At 36.3% G+C, this 23,364-nt stretch overlaps 1 protein-coding gene across 5 annotated transcripts in view; it reads left to right on the forward strand.

The window, feature by feature from the left end:
* The first annotated feature begins 1,494 nt into the window (after window positions 1–1,494).
* LOC138332853 (ceramide glucosyltransferase-like) overlaps window positions 1,495–23,364 on the forward strand; it is a 57,803-nt gene continuing 35,933 nt past the window's right edge. Inside the window, exon 1 of one of the 5 annotated variants that reach the window (XM_069280808.1) lies at window positions 1,495–1,635. The gene's annotated coding sequence lies outside the window, so the exon portion shown is untranslated. Of the gene's footprint in view, window positions 1,636–4,886; window positions 4,946–11,861; window positions 12,133–12,170; window positions 12,217–22,690; window positions 22,965–23,364 lie in introns of those variants that run through there. The other 4 variants (XM_069280813.1, XM_069280809.1, XM_069280815.1 and 1 more) reach the window with 4 other exon arrangements.

Below are 23,364 nucleotides of genomic sequence, written 5' to 3' on the forward strand. Positions count from 1 at the left end.
TACTGTGGCTTACCTGTACAATGTATGTTTGACAAGTTATAATTATTGGACCATGACGCAATATACGGTCAAGATAACTTGCGGGGTTGGGATCATAAACATATTGTGTTTACCGGTAATTAAGAATCAAAACAAACTGAGTTGGGTACTTGTAGGTAGACTATACATGTAGCTACGTCATAAAGTTTGAAGTGGATTTATTCTGCATGATCTTTTAAAGACGTTCAGTTTTTAATAAAGAATATGTACTTAAGCTATTTTTACGTACAATACTTTTAGAACTTGATATAGCAAAGAAAAATATTATAAAAGTGTATATTTTATGAAAGACGATCTACAAGGGTGTCGCTAGAAAACCGATTGATAGGGACCAAATCTTTTTATTTAAAAGCTATGTATTACACGGTATATGATTGTATTACTAATAGCTTAAATTATAAAAGAACAAGTGTCTCAAAAGCACAATAGGACTGGTTTTTGCCGTAGCTGCAAGATTGTAGCTCAAAAGACTTTTAGACAGAAAATGGTGTCGTCTTAGTAGGCCGGGTACGAATATTCGTTCTAGTTTTTGCCGCAATTCAAAGTTGTTTTTGACTTATATTTACTATTTCATGTAAAATTTAATGCAATTTACCCATAAAACATTGACTTTTGAAAACGTAATATAGAAAATTTAAGATATGAAATGGAAACTACTGATATAACATTAAATAGACATATACTTAATGAAATACAAATTAATCTTTATTACTTTTTTGCAGTGAAAAGGTTTTATTCATGTATACTGAAAAAATATCGTATTATATAGTTATATATACTGTACATTAAATTGTAGATGTTGTAATTTAAAAAAAGAAACACTAAAAAATTATAACTATGTATTATTTTAAATTGAAGAACGTATTCTTCCCCGATCCCTAACTATAACACATCACCTTGTCTGTCTAAGTCTGAATGTACCTGGACACCATGTCCAGTTGTAGTGGACACCGTGTTCACACGTAGTGCACTCCGTGTCTACCTGTAGTCTAAATCTTGTGCACTCCGTGTCTACCTGTAGTCTAAACGTAGTGCACTCCGTGTCTACCTGTAGTCTAAACCTCGTGCACTCCGTGTCTACCTGTAGTCTAAACCTCGTGCACTCCGTGTGCACAAGGGTGTAACCTTTAGTCTACTACCAACTGTACTTCTAGTGTAATTATAAATGTTCTTTGTATCCATATTCTTCTAATCGCTATATGTAGAGTATACAGTATATATAAAATATGTAATTTAATAATATAATTATGTAATGTAAATTGATGTAGATTAATCAGAAGCATCGGTTTCCACAATGAAAATAAAAATCTTTGTAAATTTAAATGTATATGCCCACAAACGGAAGTTTGTGATTAGGCCTATCACTGCAAGTCGTCAAATTAGACAAAATGAAAGTAGCATGGAAGCTCAACTCGAAAACGAGATTACAGGTACGCTTAAAACCAGCCAATCAGAGGTCATCGAAATATTCAGCCCGGTTGCAGTGTTGTCACTGTAAATAAGCGTGGATATTTTTGCCGTGCGTCAAAACGTTTTACGTTGTACTTCTATCGCATTTTGACTGAACCAAGATCTAATATTCGATCTCAACTTAAGGTAAGCGAACTTTAGTCATTGTTTCATGTCATTTATATGTATATTTTTCTTGTGTGTCATAAAAAGCCAAAGCGGAAAGAAACATGAGGCCAAACGGCTGTATAAAAACACACTTGTGACTGGCGTGAAGATATGCATGTTTCGTCACGTATGATCGGTCACATCTCTGTCATCTTTCTGGGCCTAGTATTGATTGATCACATATGATGCTATGATTCATCATAACTGATACTTTGACACAGATTGTATTTCAGACCACCACATGAATGGTGTCACTGTCGAATCTGTTGATGTGGCCAAACGAATTTTAATTCAAGGGAGACAAGCCGTGAAGGCATCCGATATTGCGATTCGTGCACTTTTCGCGAATTCTTGCAAACACTAAATTCACTCCGAGCAGAGATAAACAATTATGATAATACTTTTTTGATGCAAACGCATTTGCCTAGTGATCTAAATGTGTACATATATGATAACCTTTATATTAAGTTTAAATAAATAAGTTAAGAAATGGTATGGAGACAGACACGTAACAACAATTCTAATGCTACTAAAAAGGTCAAATGTGACTGAGCTGTGGCCTTAGTAGAGCTATTGTTTGATAGACTTGAAAAGCATGAAGTGTTGTCAGTGATACATTATCTACATAGCCCAATCTAATTAAAATTAGACTTGTATTTCCGTTCCCACTACGATACTCTACGTTACACTCCAATACACGTTCCTTGTATTGGAGCATAACATAGAGTATCGTAGTAGGAGCGGAAATACAAGTCTAATTTTAATTAGATTGTTACATAGCCAAAGTTTTAAGCAAAGTTTCTGGCAAGTACTGAGGTTAATTAACCCCAACTTTGTTACTTCTGTTCAGAGGAAATATAGCGCCTCATTGAAAGTAAAAGTGTTTAGTATCAAAGTCATAGATTACAAAAAGTAAATTTATATTGTTAGTGAGGTTTTCCTTGGTAAAATAATCAGTGTATAACTTAAGCAGTACTGTTGCTTGTAGGGTAAGTGACTGAAAAGCATTTTTACATATGCTGCCAGATTTTTAACTGAAAGTCATAAAAAGTTTCATAATCTAAATTAGGTCTAGCTGTAATTGAAATCACAAATGCATATATCAACAATATATTTATTATCCCCCGCCCAACGAAGTTGGCGGGGGATATACAAATGGGTTCCGTCCGTCCGTCTGTCCGTCCGTACGAATGGTTTCTGGAGCAAACCTCTAAAACCAGTAGAGATATTTCCACGAAACTTCATACACACATTGGTCTTATGGTCTAGTAGTGCCTTTTGCTATTTTTAGAGTTTCATTTTTTTTTGCATTTTTTCCGTAACCATGGAAACATTGCTGAAAATATCATTTTTGTACCAGGTTTGTTTCTAAGAAACTTCATAGACACATTGGTCTTATGGTCTAGTAGTGCCTTTTGCTATTTTAAGGTTTTCACTTTTTGTACTTTTTTCTGTAACCATTGAAACATTGCTGAAAATGGCAGATTTTTGTGTAAGAATCGTTTCCGGAGCACAACTCTAAAACCAGCAGAGATATTTCCATGAAACTTCATAGACACATTGTTCTTATGGTCTAGTAGTGCCTTTTGCTATTTTTAGGTTTTCACTTTTTGTGTTTTTTTTCTGTAACCATAGAAACATTGCTGAAAACATCATATTTTTTAGCAGGTTCATTTCCGGAGCATAACTCTAAAACCAGCAGAGATATTTCCACGAAACTTCATAGACACATTCTTTTTATGGTCTTGTAGTACCCTTTGCTATTTTTAGGTTTTCATTTTTTGCATTTTTTCCGTTACCATGGAAACATTGCTGAAAATATCATGGTAAATGGTAAATGTTACTTTGCAAAACTCCACCCATCTTTGTGTATATAGTCTAATATGAATGTCAAGGCTGTATACCTGATTCAACAATTGCAGCCCTGCTCTACTTGAATTATACTCCATCTTTCCTTAGCTCAACTTCCTTTTTCCTATTTTTTTTCATACACATAAGTCTCCACAATCAAACTTACTTCAGCTTTGATATCTCCATTGGCGGGGGATCTGAATGACTATGTCCTTGTTTCTTTTCTTGCATGTCTAGCAGTTATTCTATACTTATATTCAAAATAAATTTAAGTTCTAGTTTTTCTTTTTTTCAGATGCCATATGAAATAAAAACATATTTTCAAAACCTAAACTCTCATAATTTTTAAACTTGCATAAAGAATAAAAAAGGATCGAGGAAGAAAATTACTGTAATTTTATGCGACATTAATTGTAAAACTACCCAGTCAGAAATTGTGTCATTTAAGTCACAATATTATGAATATTATTTTACTTTCTGACCCAGTTTATACATGAATAAATTAATTATGACACGTTTAAGCAGACAGATTAAATAACTTATTACGTAGAGGAAGAAAGTTAAATTTCCTGGGATCCCTTATTACATACTTGTCAGTCTCGCAAATCAAATGAAAGGAGGTCACATTAGCTGAGTGGTTTGGGTATCTGGCATTCTACCATGATTCCTTTACATCTGGGTTCTGTGACACATGTGAAACAAGTTGGGGGCGGAGGGCAAATACTGTTTTTATTTCTAAACCAATTTTATGGAAAAAGTTGATCTCCAGTAATCAAAGAGAAAAAAAATAAGAATAAAAAAATGTAACATTTTCTCGATTCAAGAGATACAGTTCTCGGAGATTATTGATTGGGAAATGATTAAAATTAGTGCTTCAGTATATATTTATAGCGCCTGGGTGATCGGGTGGTGTAGTGGTTAAATCACATTCCTTTCACCTAGCTGGCTGGGGTTTGATTCCACGCACAGACATGAATTGTTTTAAGTTATTTAACTTCTTTCATAACCATTGTAAAATAAATAAAGTTTATTTATCTTGTGTTGATAGAATCAACCTTGTCTACCCTGCATGTGCAATAATAAAAAAATCAAATTAAAAATATGACAACTTTGGATTTGTTTTGGTTAGTGATGGAGAAAAAGATACAAAATAGTTAATCTTACAAATAAAATACATAGTAATAATTGAAAAAAAAAAGAAACTCGGAGGAAGGTTAGTGTTAATTATCAGAATTTGACATGAAGTCATAGCTTTTCTGCTTTATACTAAGTTGATAGGAAGTCATTGTAATGTCCACTAGGTTATCTGTCATGTTTAAGTATGTGTATAAAGCTTTAATACCTCAAGTTAGTGACATAGACTTAAGGAAACTAGAAAGGAAGCAGGGATGTGTCATCAAGTTTGTCTAGTTGTATCAGTGTGCAGCCATCCATACAGGTTTGTAGCTCATCACATACTACACCGACTTAATTCAATGTATCCATTCTGTTTCCACTGCTGGATATGTTAAACGTCAAAGCTTTTTATTGCAGAAAGCACATGAAATTATACATGAATGTTATATGATTTTCTCTTCTCCAGATGTAGCCTTCATTAGTGTCTCTTGATTTGTGATATTTATAAAGTTATAAACATGTATGAGATTGGTGTGTATTTACTGATTGCATGAAGCTTCATATCCAAACTCACCAAATCATGATTTAAAAGTTATTAGCATGTTACACTTCAAACGATTTCAGGAAATCATTTTCATCAGATTTGGTAGGGTTATATTGAAAAGAACTACTGATTCCATCTGTAGTTTGAATTTCTGGTTTTTTGGTTGTAACGATATAAATGAATTTGCATAGTTATGACCTGATAATAGCTTTATTGAATATTGACATTTCATTGCTCATTGCAACCAAACAAGTTAAATTCCTTCCTTGATATTTGGTTGGTGTATTGTAATACTGTGTCTCTTGGAGCGTTTGGGTCAGTAGTAGCTGACTGGTCAAGTTGTTCTGACACATTAATACATCAGGCCTCTAGGTCTGGATTATCCAGCACCTGCGGCACTTCATTAAGCTACAGTAAATGCTGTATACTGATCATAGGTTGGTGATTTGGCTCCGGGTACTCTGGCTTTCCTCCGCCTCTTGAAATCGGCACATCTTTAAATGAAGCTCTAACTTCTGGTTGATGACTAGATGTTAATGATCAGACATTAATTAGGCATTGTTGTTTATGTGGTGCAGTCTTTGTTTATGGCATTGTTGTTTATGTGGTGCAGTCTTTGTTTATGGCATTGTTGTTTATGTGATGCAATCTTTGTTTATGGCATTGTTGTTTATGTGGTGCAGTCTTTGTTTATGGCATTGTTGTTTATGTGGTGCAGTCTTTGTTTATGGCATTGTTGTTTATGTGATGCAGTCTTTGTTTATGGCATTGTTGTTTATGTGGTGCAGTCTTTGTTTATGGCATTGTTGTTTATGTGGTGCAGTCTTTGTTTATGGCATTGTTGTTTATGTGGTGCAGTCTTTGTTTATGGCATTGTTGTTTATGTGGTGCAGTCTTTGTTTATGGCATTGTTGTTTATGTGGTGCAGTCTTTGTTTATGGCATTGTTGTTTATGTGGTGCAATCTTTGTTTATGGCATTGTTGTTTATGTGATGCAGTCTTTGTTTATGGCATTGTTGTTTATGTGATGCAGTCTTTGTTTATGGCATTGTTGTTTATGTGATGCAGTCTTTGTTTATGGCATTGTTGTTTATGTGGTGCAATCTTTGTTTATGGCATTGTTGTTTATGTGATGCAGTCTTTGTTTATGGCATTGTTGTTTATGTGGTGCAGTCTTTGTTTATGGCATTGTTGTTTATGTGGTGCAGTCTTTGTTTATGGCATTGTTGTTTATGTGGTGCAGTCTTTGTTTATGGCATTGTTGTTTATGTGGTGCAGTCTTTGTTTATGGCATTGTTGTTTATGTGGTGCAGTCTTTGTTTATGGCATTGTTGTTTATGTGGTGCAGTCTTTGTTTATGGCATTGTTGTTTATGTGGTGCAATCTTTGTTTATGGCATTGTTGTTTATGTGATGCAGTCTTTGTTTATGGCATTGTTGTTTATGTGGTGCAATCTTTGTTTATGGCATTGTTGTTTATGTGATGCAGTCTTTGTTTATGGCATTGTTGTTTATGTGATGCAGTCTTTGTTTATGGCATTGTTGTTTATGTGGTGCAGTCTTTGTTTATGGCATTGTTGTTTATGTGGTGCAATCTTTGTTTATGGCATTGTTGTTTATGTGGTGCAGTCTTTGTTTATGGCATTGTTGTTTATGTGGTGCAGTCTTTGTTTATGGCATTGTTGTTTATGTGGTGCAATCTTTGTTTATGGCATTGTTGTTTATGTGATGCAGTCTTTGTTTATGTCATTGTTGTTTATGTGGTGCAGTCTTTGTTTATATCATTGTTGTTTATGTGGTGCAGTCTTTGTTTATGGCATTGTTGTTTATGTGGTGCAGACTTTGTTTATGGCATTTTTGTTTATGTGGTGCAGTCTTTGTTTATGGCATTGTTGTTTATGTGGTGCAGTCTTTGTTTATGGCATTGTTGTTTATGTGGTGCAGTCTTTGTTTATGGCATTGTTGTTTATGTGGTGCAGTCTTTGTTTATGGCATTGTTGTTTATGTGGTGCAGTCTTTGTTTATGGCATTGTTGTTTATGTGGTGCAGTCTTTGTTTATGGCATTGTTGTTTATGTGGTGCAGTCTTTGTTTATGGCATTGTTGTTTATGTGATGCAGTCTTTGTTTATGGCATTGTTGTTTATGTGATGCAGTCTTTGTTTATGACATTGTTGTTTATGTGATGCAGTCTTTGTTTATGGCATTGTTGTTTATGTGATGCAATCTTTGTTTATGGCATTGTTGTTTATGTGATGCAATCTTTGTTTATGGCATTGTTGTTTATGTGGTGCAGTCTTTGTTTATGGCATTGTTGTTTATGTGGTGCAATCTTTGTTTATGGCATTGTTGTTTATGTGATGCAGTCTTTGTTTATGGCATTGTTGTTTATGTGATGCAGTCTTTGTTTATGGCATTGTTGTTTATGTGATGCAGTCTTTGTTTATGGCATTGTTGTTTATGTGGTGCAATCTTTGTTTATGGCATTGTTGTTTATGTGATGCAGTCTTTGTTTATGGCATTGTTGTTTATGTGGTGCAGTCTTTGTTTATGGCATTGTTGTTTATGTGGTGCAGTCTTTGTTTATGGCATTGTTGTTTATGTGGTGCAGTCTTTGTTTATGGCATTGTTGTTTATGTGGTGCAGTCTTTGTTTATGGCATTGTTGTTTATGTGGTGCAGTCTTTGTTTATGGCATTGTTGTTTATGTGGTGCAGTCTTTGTTTATGGCATTGTTGTTTATGTGGTGCAATCTTTGTTTATGGCATTGTTGTTTATGTGATGCAGTCTTTGTTTATGGCATTGTTGTTTATGTGGTGCAATCTTTGTTTATGGCGTTGTGGTTTATGTGATGCAGTCTTTGTTTATGGCATTGTTGTTTATGTGGTGCAGTCTTTGTTTATGGCATTGTTGTTTATGTGGTGCAGTCTTTGTTTATGGCATTGTTGTTTATGTGGTGCAATCTTTGTTTATGGCATTGTTGTTTATGTGATGCAATCTTTGTTTATGGCATTGTTGTTTATGTGGTGCAGTTTTTGTGTCATCTTTGTTATGGCATTGTTGTTTATGTGGTGCAATCTTTGTTTATGGCATTGTTGTTTATGTGGTGCAGTCTTTGTTTATGGCATTGTTGTTTATGTGGTGCAGTCTTTGTTTATGGCATTGTTGTTATGTGTATGTGCATCTTTGTTTATGCTTATTGTTATGATTGTTGTTTATGTGGTGCAGTCTTTGTTTATGGCATTGTTGTTTATGTGGTGCAGTCTTTGTTTATGGCATTGTTGTTTATGTGGTGCAGTCTTTGTTTATGGCATTGTTGTTTATGTGGTGCAGTCTTTGTTTATGGCATTGTTGTTTATGTGGTGCAATCTTTGTTTATGGCATTGTTGTTTATGTGGTGCAATCTTTGTTTATGGCATTGTTGTTTATGTGGTGCAGTCTTTGTTTATGGCATTGTTGTTTATGTGGTGCAGTCTTTGTTTATGGCATTGTTGTTTATGTGGTGCAATCTTTGTTTATGGCATTGTTGTTTATGTGGTGCAGTCTTTGTTTATGGCATTGTTGTTTATGTGGTGCAGTCTTTGTTTATGGCATTGTTGTTTATGTGGTGCAGTCTTTGTTTATGGCATTGTTGTTTATGTGGTGCAATCTTTGTTTATGGCATTGTTGTTTATGTGATGCAATCTTTGTTTATGGCATTGTTGTTTATGTGGTGCAGTCTTTGTTTAAGGCATTGTTGTTTATGTGGTGCAGTCTTTGTTTATGGCATTGTTGTTTATGTGGTGCAGTCTTTGTTTATGGCATTTTTTTTTATGTGATGCAATCTTTGTTTATGGCATTGTTGTTTATGTGGTGCAGTCTTTGTTTATGGCATTGTTGTTTATGTGATGCAGTCTTTGTTTATGGCATTGTTGTTTATGTGATGCAATCTTTGTTTATGGCATTGTTGTTTATGTGATGCAGTCTTTGTTTATGGCATTGTTGTTTATGTGGTGCAGTCTTTGTTTATGGCATTGTTGTTTATGTGGTGCAGTCTTTGTTTATGGCATTGTTGTTTATGTGATGCAATCTTTGTTTATGGCATTGTTGTTTATGTGATGCAGTCTTTGTTTATGGCATTGTTGTTTATGTGGTGCAGTCTTTGTTTATGGCATTGTTGTTTATGTGATGCAGTCTTTGTTTATGGCATTGTTGTTTATGTGATGCAGTCTTTGTTTATGACATTGTTGTTTATGTGATGCAATCTTTGTTTATGGCATTGTTGTTTATGTGGTGCAGTCTTTGTTTATGGCATTGTTGTTTATGTGGTGCAGTCTTTGTTTATGGCATTGTTGTTTATGTGGTGCAGTCTTTGTTTATGATGTTAAAATTAAAACAAGAAAATGTGCATTGAAAAAGATGATGAAACCTTGATTACCAGTAATGGTTGTTGCTAGCTTTATCCTGACTCACTTGACAGATAAAATGATCCACTGTGATGAAAGTTTCATTAATATTTCCAGGACGGGTGACTGCATGAGGACATATGTTACATTATACATTTGAAGCACGTCATGTGAATCTTATAGACATATTGGTATTTGTAAACCAATATTTTAATATCATCTTCTAAAGAATATTGATTGAAATGAAAACTATAATGGCATGCAGAAAATGTAACATTTAAACTATATGAATAATTCCCAGTCTCAATGAACTGGAGTGTAGTAGTGATGACTATTAGAAAGTGACACTGCAATCTATACTATAGATAAATCAATTTAGCTGTCACTTATCATGTGATCTCTTTAATAGTCCAAATCAGGGTGGCCTTGGGATGATGTGAAATAGCTGGAGGCACCATTACACATGGTGGCCGACAGAACATCGTTACTAAGACAAAACTTGTATTACTGGACATGAAAGACAAACACCTGATCAATCAGGTATTGAGAAAATAATCTGGATTGGAAGTTGGACAATCTGATATCAATGAAAGATACTGCCATTTGTATATGGGAACTTGTATAATACAGGTGTGATTTATAGATAGGTAACACAATGGACAGGTGATATAGCTGAATCCTATCATATTGACCTTAACGAACCTTATATGTCAGGTCGGGTGTACCATGGAATCTCGTCAGTCATTGCACACCCGAGTCAGGAATCACAGATATATATTATGATTAATCTAATTCCATAACATATTGAAACTTTTGGCACCAACGGTGGCACAGATTAGGAAGTATTTCAAATATGATATTAGTAAGACTAGCATTAATGCTGAGTTAATTATCGATGTAAATGAATGCATCCATTAAAATAAAGATTAAATTGTTTCAGAATAATATGGAAACAATTATTGAAACTCTTGTTGTTTGACCTAAAGTTAACTCTAATTAACAACATTGAAACACTGAACTTTAGAATTACTTCACAGACGTCTCAGGTATAAAAATGATAACAAAGAAATCAAGCTTGTTTAAATACTTTACTGAATTAGTATCAACCCTTCATTTCATCGTAGATGTCAGAATTAATGTCCTGTATGATTCAACAAACAACTCATTTTGTTTATTATACAAAAGAGGATTTTCAATTTTACTCAATTAACTGAACTCTATAGGTTAATTAAGTGCATGTGATTCCCACGGAAGGTCCTTTAATTTTTATGAATGACTCGATCTGAAACTGCTCCTATATAATCCTGTACAGAGCTGACTAATTATCAGCTCAAGGTTACCAGTATTAATCCTCTTTATAAGGTAAAAATACCGGAATATTGATATAGATAGTACCAGAAGTATACAATCTCAGATATAGAGATATTTATGATAAATGATCTAGCTCTTAGCTGTACTTCTTAACCGTAGATGTGTGGTACCTATATATCTGTAATATGACCAGAAAGTCACTCAATATCTACAACTGTTGCTATAACCAACGTGAGTAATTATTCTGTCACATCGTCCAACTGATTTCTGGTGACCTCGCTTGTATAATATTTTTGCATATGTCGCTAGTGTACGTAATATAACCTGAAGCAATTGCCATATTTCTAAGATTTCATTTATTCTTGTGTAACTGTTTTTCTCATTTGAGGAAGCCTATTATAGTTAAGCTTGTACAAGTTATGTGGAAAGCGACATCTTATATTAGAACACAGGATATAAATATATGCAAATTCCAGAAACTGACATTATTATTTAGATATCCTGTCAAGCAGTTCATAAATACGGTTAAAATACCATTGTTATTTCACATTATATATGTTTTATTTAGAAGCTAATTGAATTGGAAATGAAATAATAGAACAGGGGTCAATGTACATATGTGTACAGGTATGAATTATAATACTCATACATCCCAAAAAGGAAATTCATGGACAAGATTAAGTGGAATATGGACAAGCCTCGATGTTAATTAGACAGAAATGTATGTGTCAACTCAGCTGAATAGAATTCCTAGCCATTATTGGAGTTGTAAGGAAAGAAAATCGTGGAGGAGTATGTAAGCCTTGGACAATTAAGCCTATTGTTTACTGTTAGCTGTGCGGTATATGTGTGATCAAATAGGCTGTAATTATAGCCTGGAGTTCATGCTTGAATGGTTGTTATATTCTTCAGTTTAAAGGTATCCGACTCCTACAGTTCATGTTTGGTCTTGTTCCAGCTTACTGCTTAAAAAAAACAAGTAGGCACATACGCATAGAGCTATACAAACATAGTCCACACAGCCATTTCGCAAGACCAAGCCGGCCGGTATACTGTCAGTACAGAGGCGGTCAATTATAACTACCCGGCTACCCCACTGTACAATTTTATTGATTGTTCTGTCTGACAAATCGTCAGCCATCCTTTCAGGTTCAAACCATATCTCATTTGTGGCTCCAAGGGTGATCAAATTCTAAATTGATCATCAGTCACAGCTTAGGAATTTCTACTGTGAAAGGGATTTACCTGGGAATTTCTTTACATAACATCTTAGGTAAGTGTTTATTAATATACCAATAATCTGATTGTGAATTCATGAATGGGAGCTGGGACATCTGTATGGACCTAACTGTTTCAGGTAAATTATTGATGTAGTGAGACTCATTACATAACCACTGTATACCAATCAATTCCTCATTGACTGAAGCGTAATCAGTGAACCGTGTCGGAATAAGTCACGAGTGCCAAAGTCCTGAAGTAAGGAGTGATATTAACGGACTGTCCTTGTAGTAAAATGTTGATCCTAAGGATAAACAACCCGACAGATTTATATTATACCCGAGTGACCTGGCAAGTGTGTGACCACTGTAGTGCTAGTGTAGTACATTTATATAATGGACACCAGGAGAGTTTCCCACCAGACACTGACTAGCAATTGTTCCATGGAAAACCAGCTCTGAAATATAGTTGTTATATATCCAATTACTTCTCATTTCAGTTGAACTCTACACAAAAAGCATTGAAGTTTTCTTATTGTGCTTAATAGATTTTTGACTTATGATTATAAGATTTTCGGTCAAATTGACCAATTCTTTAAGCGTGAATACTTTGAATATGAGTTGACTCTATTTTTTGTTGATGTTTGTCTTTGTTTTTGCAGTTATTTTTTTGAGTTGTTTTTGCAGTTTTTGGAATTTGTAAGAGGTTTTTATTACTTTTTTTACATTAAATCAAGAGAACCGTTAGCTGACTGCCTAACTGTCAATAGTGATATGAGAACCTAGGTTAGCTGACTGCCTAACTGCAAATAGTGATATGAGAACCCAGGTTAGCTAACTACCTAACTGCCAATAGTGATATGAGAACCCAGGTTTGCTGACTGCCTAACTGCCAATAGTGATATGAGAACCCAGGTTAGCTAACTACCTAACTGCCAATAGTGATATGAGAACCCAGGTTAGCTAACTACCTAACTGCCAATAGTGATATGAGAACCCAGATTAGCTAACTACCTAACTGCCAATAGTGACATGAGAACCCAGATTAGCTAACTACCTAACTGCCAATAGTGACATGAGAACCCAGGTTAGCTAACTACCTAACTGCCAATAGTGACATGAGAACCCAGGTTAGCTAACTACCTAACTGCCAATAGTGATATGAGAACCCAGATTAGCTAACTACCTAACTGCCAATAGTGATATGAGAACCCAGATTAGCTAACTACCTAACTGCCAATAGTGACATGAGAACCCAGATTAGCTAACTACCTAACTGCCAATAGTGACATGAGAACCCAGGTTAGCTAACTACCTAACTGCCAATAGTGACATCAGATTGCAACTTAAATTACATTTCTAAATGATAATTCTAATGCCTGAAAATCAAAACATTTTGTTGATAAAAGCAACATTAAAACACAAAGCGTGCTGACTTAGGTTGTGTTTGTAATCGTTTAGCTGATAATTAGTACCGCTATGGAAGTTGGGCGGATACCTAAGGCCGTGGGGAATCTGTTGTTGTAGTAGACTTGCTATATTAATTATCCCCCGCCCAGCGAAGTTGGCGGGGGATATACAAATGGGTTCCGTCCGTTCGTCCGTCCACCTGTACGAATGGTTTCTGGAGCATAACTCTAAAACCAGTAGAGATATTTCCATGAAACTTCATACACACATTGGTCTTATGGTCTAGTAGTGCCTTTTGCTATTTTTAGGTTTTCATTTTTTGCATTTTTTCCGTAACCATGGAAACGTTGCTGAAAATATCATTTTTGTACCAGGTTCGTTTCTATGAAACTTCATAGACACATTGGTCTTATGGTCTAGTAGTGCCTTTTGCTATTTTAAGGTTTTCACTTTTTGCACCTTTTTTCTGTAACCATGGAAACATTGCTGAAAATGGCAGATTTTTGTGTAAGAATCGTTTCCGGAGCACAACTCTAAAACCATCAGAGATGTTTCCATGAAACTTCATAGACACATTGTTCTTATGGTCTAGTAGTGCCTTTTGCTATTTTTAGGTATTCAGTTTTTGCACTTTTTCCATAACCATGGAAACATTGCTGAAAATATCATATTTTTGTACCAGGTTCGTTTCCGCAGCATAACTGGAAAACCAGTTGAGATATATGCACGGAACTCCATAGGCACATTAGTCTTATGGTCTAGTAGTGCCTTTTGCTATTTTAAGGTTTTAACTTTTTGTACTTTTTTCTGTAACCATGGAAACATTGCTGAAAAATGGCAGATTTTTGTGTAAGAATCGTTTCCGGAGCACAACTCTAAAACCAGCAGAGATATTTCCATGAAACTTCATAGACACATTGTTCTTATGGTCTAGTAGTGCCTTTTGCTATTTTTAGGTTTTCACTTTTTGTGTTTTTTTTCTGTAACCATAGAAACATTGCTGAAAATATCATATTTTTGTACCAGGTTCATTTCCGGAGCATAACTCTGAAACCAGCAGAGATATTTCCACGAAACTTCATAGACACATTCTTTTTATGGTCTAGTAGTACCTTTTGCTATTTTTAGGTTTTCATTTTTTGCACTTTTTCCGTTACCATGGAAACATTGCTGAATATATCATGGTAAATGGTAAATGTTACTTTGCAAAACTCCACCCATCTTTGTGTATATAGTCTAATATAAATGTCAAGGCTGTATACCTGATTCAACAATTGCAGCCCCGCTCTACTTGAATACTCCATCTTTCTTTAGCTCAACTTCCTTTTTCTGTTTTTTTTTCATACACATAAGTCTCCACAATCAAAACTACTTCAGCTTAGATATCTCCATTGCCGGGGGATCTGAATGACTATGTCCTTGTTATATATATTATTGTTCATCTATTATTTTATCAACACTCATGAATGATATGTATTCTTTTGCCAAAATCAATAAGCATGGATCATATTAATATACAGTATCATAGCTGGTGACTAGATGGGGCTGCTTAGGGATGTGTCCGTAAAAAATGAATACAGTACTGGGTTAGTAGGTATACAGACACACCTGTACTGTAGGTTACAGCCTGGACAGGTATACAGACACACCTGCACTGTAGGTTACAGCCTGGACAGGTATACAGACACATCTGTACTGTTGATTACAGTATGGACAGGTATACAGACACACCTGTACTGTAGGTTACAGCCTGGACAGGTATACAGACACACCTGTACTGTTGATTACAGGATGGACAGGTATACAGACACACCTGTACTGTAGGTTACAGCCTGGACAGGTATACGGGCACACCTGTACTGTTGATTACAGGATGGACAGGTATACAGACACACCTGTACTATAGGTTACAGCCTGGACAGGTATACAGACACACCTGTACTGTAGGTTACAGCCTGGACAGGTATACAGACACACCTGTACTGTTGATTACAGGATGGACAGGTATACAGACACACCTGTACTGTAGGTTACAGTATGGACAGGTATACAGACACACCTGTACTGTAGGTTACAGCCTGGACAGGTATACAGACACACCTGTACTGTAGGTTACAGCCTTGACAGGTATACAGACACACCTGTACTGTTGGTTACAGTATGGACAGGTATACAAGCACACCTGTACTGTTGATTACAGTGTGGACAGGTATACAGACACACCTGTACTGTTGGTTACAGTGTGGACAGGTATACAGACACACCTGTACTGTAGGTTACAGTATTGACAGGTATACAGACACATCTGTACTGTTGATTATAGTCCGCTAAACCTGCCTATATTATTAGGCTATTTTAATTTTATTTTTTGCCTAATATATAGTCAGCTCCCGGTACCTCTTAAAATGTGAAATTGTAGGACAGATTTGGCCTAAGCTACGTCAGAGGCATATTTCTAATATATTGTCCATGCAATGCCGGGAAAACATACACATACCTATATATTGGGATCTTATGTACTCCACTGCCCCCATGTTACATCCCATTTATGAAATTAAACAACTCTGCACAATGAAATACTTCCGAGACCCTTCTATTTCACACATTTGTAATGGTCGCCGTATACACATTTAGTTGAGCAAACGCCAGCCAATCAACGTCGCTTCCGTTTAAAAAAAAAAAAACCACATGTAGTTGAAAGATAAACAAAATGCTAGCCACGTATATGCTACATGTATAAGCAACGTGAATATCGCGAAAGTGATGCGGTACCAGCAATAGTCGTGTTCAATTTGAACATTTAACAACATGTCGTGTATGTCGACCATAATTTCACTATAAAAACTCTAACTGGCTAGCATTTTGTTCATGTAATATGGGATACAATGCCTATGCTATAAGCATCACACAGTTGTAATACATTGTTAAATCAATAGAATCGGGATGTATTTATGTAACTTAAATTTTCTCTCCAGAAGAGGGGCACTTATAGGGGGAGGGGCTCTAATTACAAGGAAATATAGTAGCTAGAATTGACTATCAATGATGATAGAACTTCTGCGTTGTGATATAATGGTGATGATATTGTCTCTGTAATCATCAGATTTAACTTCTGATATCTACTTACTTATTCAATCAATGTCTACAATGATGGGTACAGCGTTTATAATTCAATCTATAATTATTAGATAATTATCATGTACTTAGCTGGAGTTATTACGTGGTACATCATGTCATAACTTAAATTAGCTGGAGTTATTACGTGGTACATCATGTCATAACTTAAATTAGCTGGAGTTCATGCCATAGTTGAGTCTCTGTAATGTCACAACCTATATAGCAGAGATTCCTGACTTTCAGATGATGGTATTTCATATTAATTATTCACTTTTTGGGTTTGGTTGACTGATTTATTGTCCGGCGATTTGTTAAGGGTCTTTCTGTGGTACGGATATTGCTGTAGCAATTGGCTAGGCTCACGTACCATACAACAGAAAACAGCTAAATATAATTGATACTTCTTTTTTTATTTATCATTCATTCCAAAGTAGTTATATGGCTAAATATTGAAAGTTTGTCTTCAGCAAAAATCCATAAAATCCGTATTTTATGACAGAATGAAGTCTGATTTTTGATAGGAAATAACATATGGTATTGATTCTATTGAAAAAAGCTTGTGGTTAGTGTTTCTCAGAAGTGATGATTTCATTTGGGTTTTTGTAGGTATTTCTTAATCATATATATACCTGGTTATAAACATGCTAATAATGTGTACTTGGAATCCTTTACAGATTGACCTTGATTGGCACTAGGCCAGATCTCTTTCTAGACCATTTCATAAACGCCACATAAATACACATAGATAGGGTATTTACCAATAGATTTTCTTATTATTCTGTTCTTCATTAGCTGGTGTAATTTTTTTTATCCTAATTGACCACAAGGAAAATTAAATGCGTAGCTCCTATAGGGTTAAACAGTATATAGATATGTTACAGATTGTATGAAAGATATATATACCTATTAATGATTGAATTATACGTTGGCAGAAATCAGACATTGCATAGTGAATGCATATAAAAACAAGCCCTTGATCTAATTGGCTGGTCCAGTGATTAGTAATTATATTATATATAAATGACCCTACAATGAGACCAAGGTTTTGAAGAATTTCCACAATGTTTTTCATGAACCATTGAACATGTATAATTTTACACACTTCGGTATATACCAGTTATGGTTTGATGGACCAATGAACGTGTTACCTTTTTGTAGACACCGAAGTTGGCTGGTCCTAGCTAGTTGTGGCGCGTTTTGTTTGTTTACTAGATTGTTGTTGTCCGGTTGTGCCATAAAAAACTGGGATAAAACTTGCATGGTACTGATTTCCAGTGAGTGTTCATATTCAGTCGGTTTTTAAATGAGTTTAAAGTAGTGGCATCTACTACGGAGTTTGGAAGGGAGTTCCACGAGTCCACCACTCGCCGACTAAATATACTTTGTGTGACTTTAGTCCTGCTCTGTTTCTGAAAGAGTTTTAAACTATTACCTCTAGTACTGGCTGAAGACATTGTAAATAACTTGTCTTTATCTAGTTCATCTATTCCGTTCAGAATTTTATAGACTTCGATCACATCGTTCCTTTTTTGCCTCTTTAATGTTTAAAAGCTGGGGTTCAGAGACATATACCAATCTAAAACTAATATTATTTGTATTAAATCAACCCATTTAACATTAGTTACATGGTTGTATAGGGAATTTCATTTTTAGCAATTAAAGGTCATTCAGTACTCATTCACATATATCATTACATTTATTCCATTTAAAATGTTAATACTTGAGATAGATTTTATTTTAAATGGTTAAATGTGTCCTAGATTTATATAAGGTGAAGAAATCAATGAAGCATTAAGGATGACATGGATGACTGATATTGATGAAATACTGTTCTACTAATTTGGGGTGAAAAGATCTTAATATGGTGGATTTTGAGAATTTGTTTATCTAAACTTGATCTAATTACGATTTGGTCAAGTCTTACTACTACTATGTGATAGTTACACAATTGGTGAGTAGGGTAGGTAATAAGTAAGTTGTTGTTCCTTGATGTATATTAAATAGCAGAAGATGGACAAATATAACCTTTGCATTTATGCTCAATAATTAACCATGTTTCTATATATGGTATCCACAATTGTTGTCTGGACATTTCTATAGTGGTCCTATTGATATCAGAGATAACAGTGAGGATTGGTATAGATAATATCGTCATAGCAACCGACGGGAAGGGTGATCAGCTAAATAGGATTATACATAAATAAATTGGATTGTAATATACTTATACAAATTGATTATGTACAATATATTTTAAGATAGCACAATAAAACGAGGCACAACATACAAATATACTGCAGCCTCCCACATCACAAATATACTGCAGCCTCCCACATCACAAATATACTGCAGCCTCCCACATCACAAATATACTGCAGCCTCCCACAACACAAATATACTGCAGCCTCCCACATCACATATATACTGCAGCCTCCCACAACACAAATATACTGCAGCCTCCCACAACACAAATATACTGCAGCCTCCCACAACACAAATATACTGCAGCCTCCCACAACACAAATATACTGCAGCCTCCCACATCACATATATACTGCAGCCTCCCACAACACAAATATACTGCAGCCTCCCACAACATACATATATACTGCAGCCTCCCACAACACAAATATATAGCAGTCTCCCACAACACAAATATACTGCAGCCTCCCACAACACAAATATACTGCAGCCTCCCACAACACAAATATACTGCAGCCTCCCACAACACAAATATACTGCAGCCTCCCACAACACAAATATACTGCAGCCTCCAACAACAGGAATATACTGCAGCCTCCCACAACAGGAATATACTGCAGCCTCCCACAACACAAATATACTGCAGCCTCCCACAACACAAATATACTGCAGCCTCCCACAACACAAATATACTGCAGCCTCCCACAACACAAATATACTGCAGCCCCCCACAACACAAATATACTGCAGCCTCCCACAACACAAATATACTGCAGCCTCCCACAACACAATATACTGCAGCCTCCCACAACAGGAATATACTGCAGCCTCCAACAACAGGAATATACTGCAGCCTCCTAAAACACAAATATACTGCAGCCTCCCACAACACAAATATACTGCAGCCTCCCACAACACAAATATACTGCAGCCTCCCACAACACAAATATACTGCAGCCTCCCACAACACAAATATACTGCAGCCTCCCACAACACAAATATACTGCAGCCTCCCACAACACAAATATACTGCAGCCTCCCACAACACAAATATACTGCAGCCTCCCACAACACAAATATACTGCAGCCTCCCACAACACAAATATACTGCAGCCCCCCACAACACAAATATACTGCAGCCTCCCACAACACAAATATATTGCAGCCTCCCACAACACAAATATACTGCAGCCCTCCCACAACACAAATATACTGCAGCCCCCACAACACAAATATACTGCAGCCTCCCACAACACAAATATACTGCAGCCCCCCACAACACAAATATACTGCAGCCCCCCACAACACAAATATACTGCAGCCCCCCACAACACAAATATACTGCAGCCCCCCACAACACAAATATACTGCAGCCCCCCACAACACAAATATACTGCAGCCCCCCACAACACAAATATACTGCAGCCCCCCCACAACACAAATATACTGCAGCCCCCACAACACAAATATACTGCAGCCTCCCACAACACAAATATATTGCAGCCCCACAACACAAATATGCCACACACAAATATACTGCTCCCCCACAACACAAATATACTGCAGCCCCCCACAACACAAATATACTGCAGCCCCCCACAACACAAATATACTGCACCCCCAACAATATTGCCCCCCCCAACACAAATACTACTGCAGCCCCCCACAACACAAATATACTGCAGCCCCCCACAACACAAATATATTGCAGCCCCACCACAACAAACAAATATACTGCAGCCCCCCCACAACACAAATATACTGCAGCCCCCCCCCCCACACACAAATATACTGCAGTCTCCCACAACACAAATATACTGCAGCCTCCCACAACACAAATATACTGCAGCCTCCCACAACACAAATATACTGCAGCCTCCCACAACACAAATATACTGCAGCCTCCCACAACACAAATATACTGCAGCCTCCCACAACACAAATATATGCACCCACTGCAGCCCCCCACAACACAAATATATTGCAGCCCCCCACAACACAAATATATTGCAGCCTCCCACAACACAAATATACTGCAGCCCCCCACAACACAAATATATTGCAGCCTCCCACAACACATATATACTGCAGCCTCCCACAACACAAATATACTGCAGTCTCCCACAACACAAATATACTGCAGTCTCCCACAACACAAATATACTGCAGTCTCCCACAACACAAATATACTGCAGCACCCCCCCCCCCCCCCCACAACACAAATATACTGCAGCCTCCCACAACACAAATATACTGCAGCCTCCCACAACACAAATATACTGCAGCCCCCCACAACACAAATATACTGCAGCCTCCTAAAACACAAATATGCTGCATCCTCCCACAACACAAATATATTGCAGCCCCCCCACAACACAAATATACTGCAGCCCCCCCCCCCCACAACACAAATATACTGCAGCCTCCCACAACACAAATATACTGCAGCCTCCCACAACACAAATATACTGCAGCCCCCCACAACACAAATATACTGCAGCCTCCTAAAACACAAATATGCTGCAGCCTCCCACAACACAAATATATTGCAGCCCCCCACAACACAAATATACTGCAGCCCTCCACAACACAAATATACTGCAGTCTCCCACAACAGGAATATACTGCAGCCTCCCACAACACAAATATACTGCAGTCTCACAGAACATATTCATGGAAGATTGAAATAAATTACTGTATGTGGAAGGTGATGATTCTTCCTGACAGAACTATTATGTTTCAGTGTTGTGTGTAGAAATGACACGCAGAATGTTTATTGTGACGTTAACTTGCAAGTCTTTATAAAATCTAATCTGTGAAAATTGGATAGATCTATATTCATTGAACGTTAATTTACGATATCTGATCTATGAAAATTATCAGTGGACTATCAGAGGAAAGAATCATTGTGTTTGTGGTATGGGAAGTTATCAGTAGTTAAACTGTCCAGTAACAGATTTAATGTGCTGTTGCTCGTTTTTGATACACTTTAGAGTTACATCAGACAGTTTGTGTGTATCTAATGCACAGTTTTAATCAGACCAAATGCATAGTATCATTATCGTCTGTTATCGTGCTTGACATCAGCAAGCTTTTTACACCGGCCGGAGCCTCCTAGCTGTAATCACATAAACTACCCAGTTAAACAATCGTATAACCACACATCACAACCAAAGGCTAACGACTTATCCACAATAACATTTCATCATGTGCCAATTAACAAACATGCTCCAAAAAAGTTGGGGGTGACGAGAGGAATATGGCGGACTGAAATGTATGGAGGTGTTTGTTGGATACTTATGTGGCCATTGAGACCGACTTTTTGTTAACAGACCTATAACCAATACCTTAGTACTGCTCTAATTGTTCTTTGTTGCCCGTGCATGTAAACTTGTGAGAGTCTGGATTTAATTGCGTAATTTGAGACACTTCTGACAAATCACACATAGGCTATATATTGTGTAACTCCTGTAACTTTTAACAGTGACAGCAGGCCTTAGTTAGTCCCTCACTCCATGTTTTTGCCTTAATTCCACAGCTAGAATAAATTCAGCACACTGACCAGTACATTTCTCAATCACCAGAAGCATACATATTAGTGACCTTCACCTGTGGCCACAAGGCCGATACTTAATGCCACGTTCAGACATATACAGCACAAATCAATGTCTTTATTCACTCCAGGATCTGTTATAGTCTATTCAAATCATATTCACACATTTGTGGATGCTAAAGTTCAAAGCTTATATTGGGACATAAAGTATCCAAGGTAAGCTATAACTACTTAACATGTGTGATTTATGTACAATATCGTTTGTTTGTTTGTTTACACTGGAGCTGAAATATATCTGACCACCCCAGGTAAACTTCACAAGGGCCTTAGTCATCGCTGTGAAGCAGGTAAAATGCCAGCTAAGATAGGCTGTGAAGTAGCAGCAGGTATGGTCTCTGTTACAGTGGTCAAGATCATGAGGCTCTGATCGCATGTTTTTATCAGTGACGACGACAGATCCGCTTCTATATATAACCTAATGATAATAGTGTGTACAAGTTGTAGTACAGAACAAACCTGAAATACCATGTGTAGTTCTATCCAAGGGTATCCAGAACACAGAACCATATACATTGGGAAAGTTAGGATTTTACCATATACACTAGAAAAGTAAGTACAAGTATTCAAAACCGCATTTGTGTTTATCAGTCAACTCATTGTCAACATTTGTACTCGAAATATTCGACCTAAACAAGTGTTTTGTAAATATGAAAGTGTTAAACCAAAGACAAGTTTGAATCACAGATTAAAATAAAAATTTTTTTGGAATTATAAAATATCTATAGTGTCATATATTTCCCTACCTTTCAATATTTGCTCTGATCAAGTATTATCTAAAATCACTGACACTGGTCTTTTTGAATTAATTTAATTCTTCCATTCAGCTCTGTGTTTATCATATGATGTGTAGATTAAGGTTTTATAATTTATAAAGCTAACTATATAGTAGTAAGTAAATTCATTCAACTGTATGACCATTTAACTGTATGATTCATTCAACTGTATGACC

This window comes from Argopecten irradians, chromosome 10, assembly GCF_041381155.1.
Source record: "Argopecten irradians isolate NY chromosome 10, Ai_NY, whole genome shotgun sequence".
Classification (NCBI taxonomy): domain Eukaryota; kingdom Metazoa; phylum Mollusca; class Bivalvia; order Pectinida; family Pectinidae; genus Argopecten; species Argopecten irradians.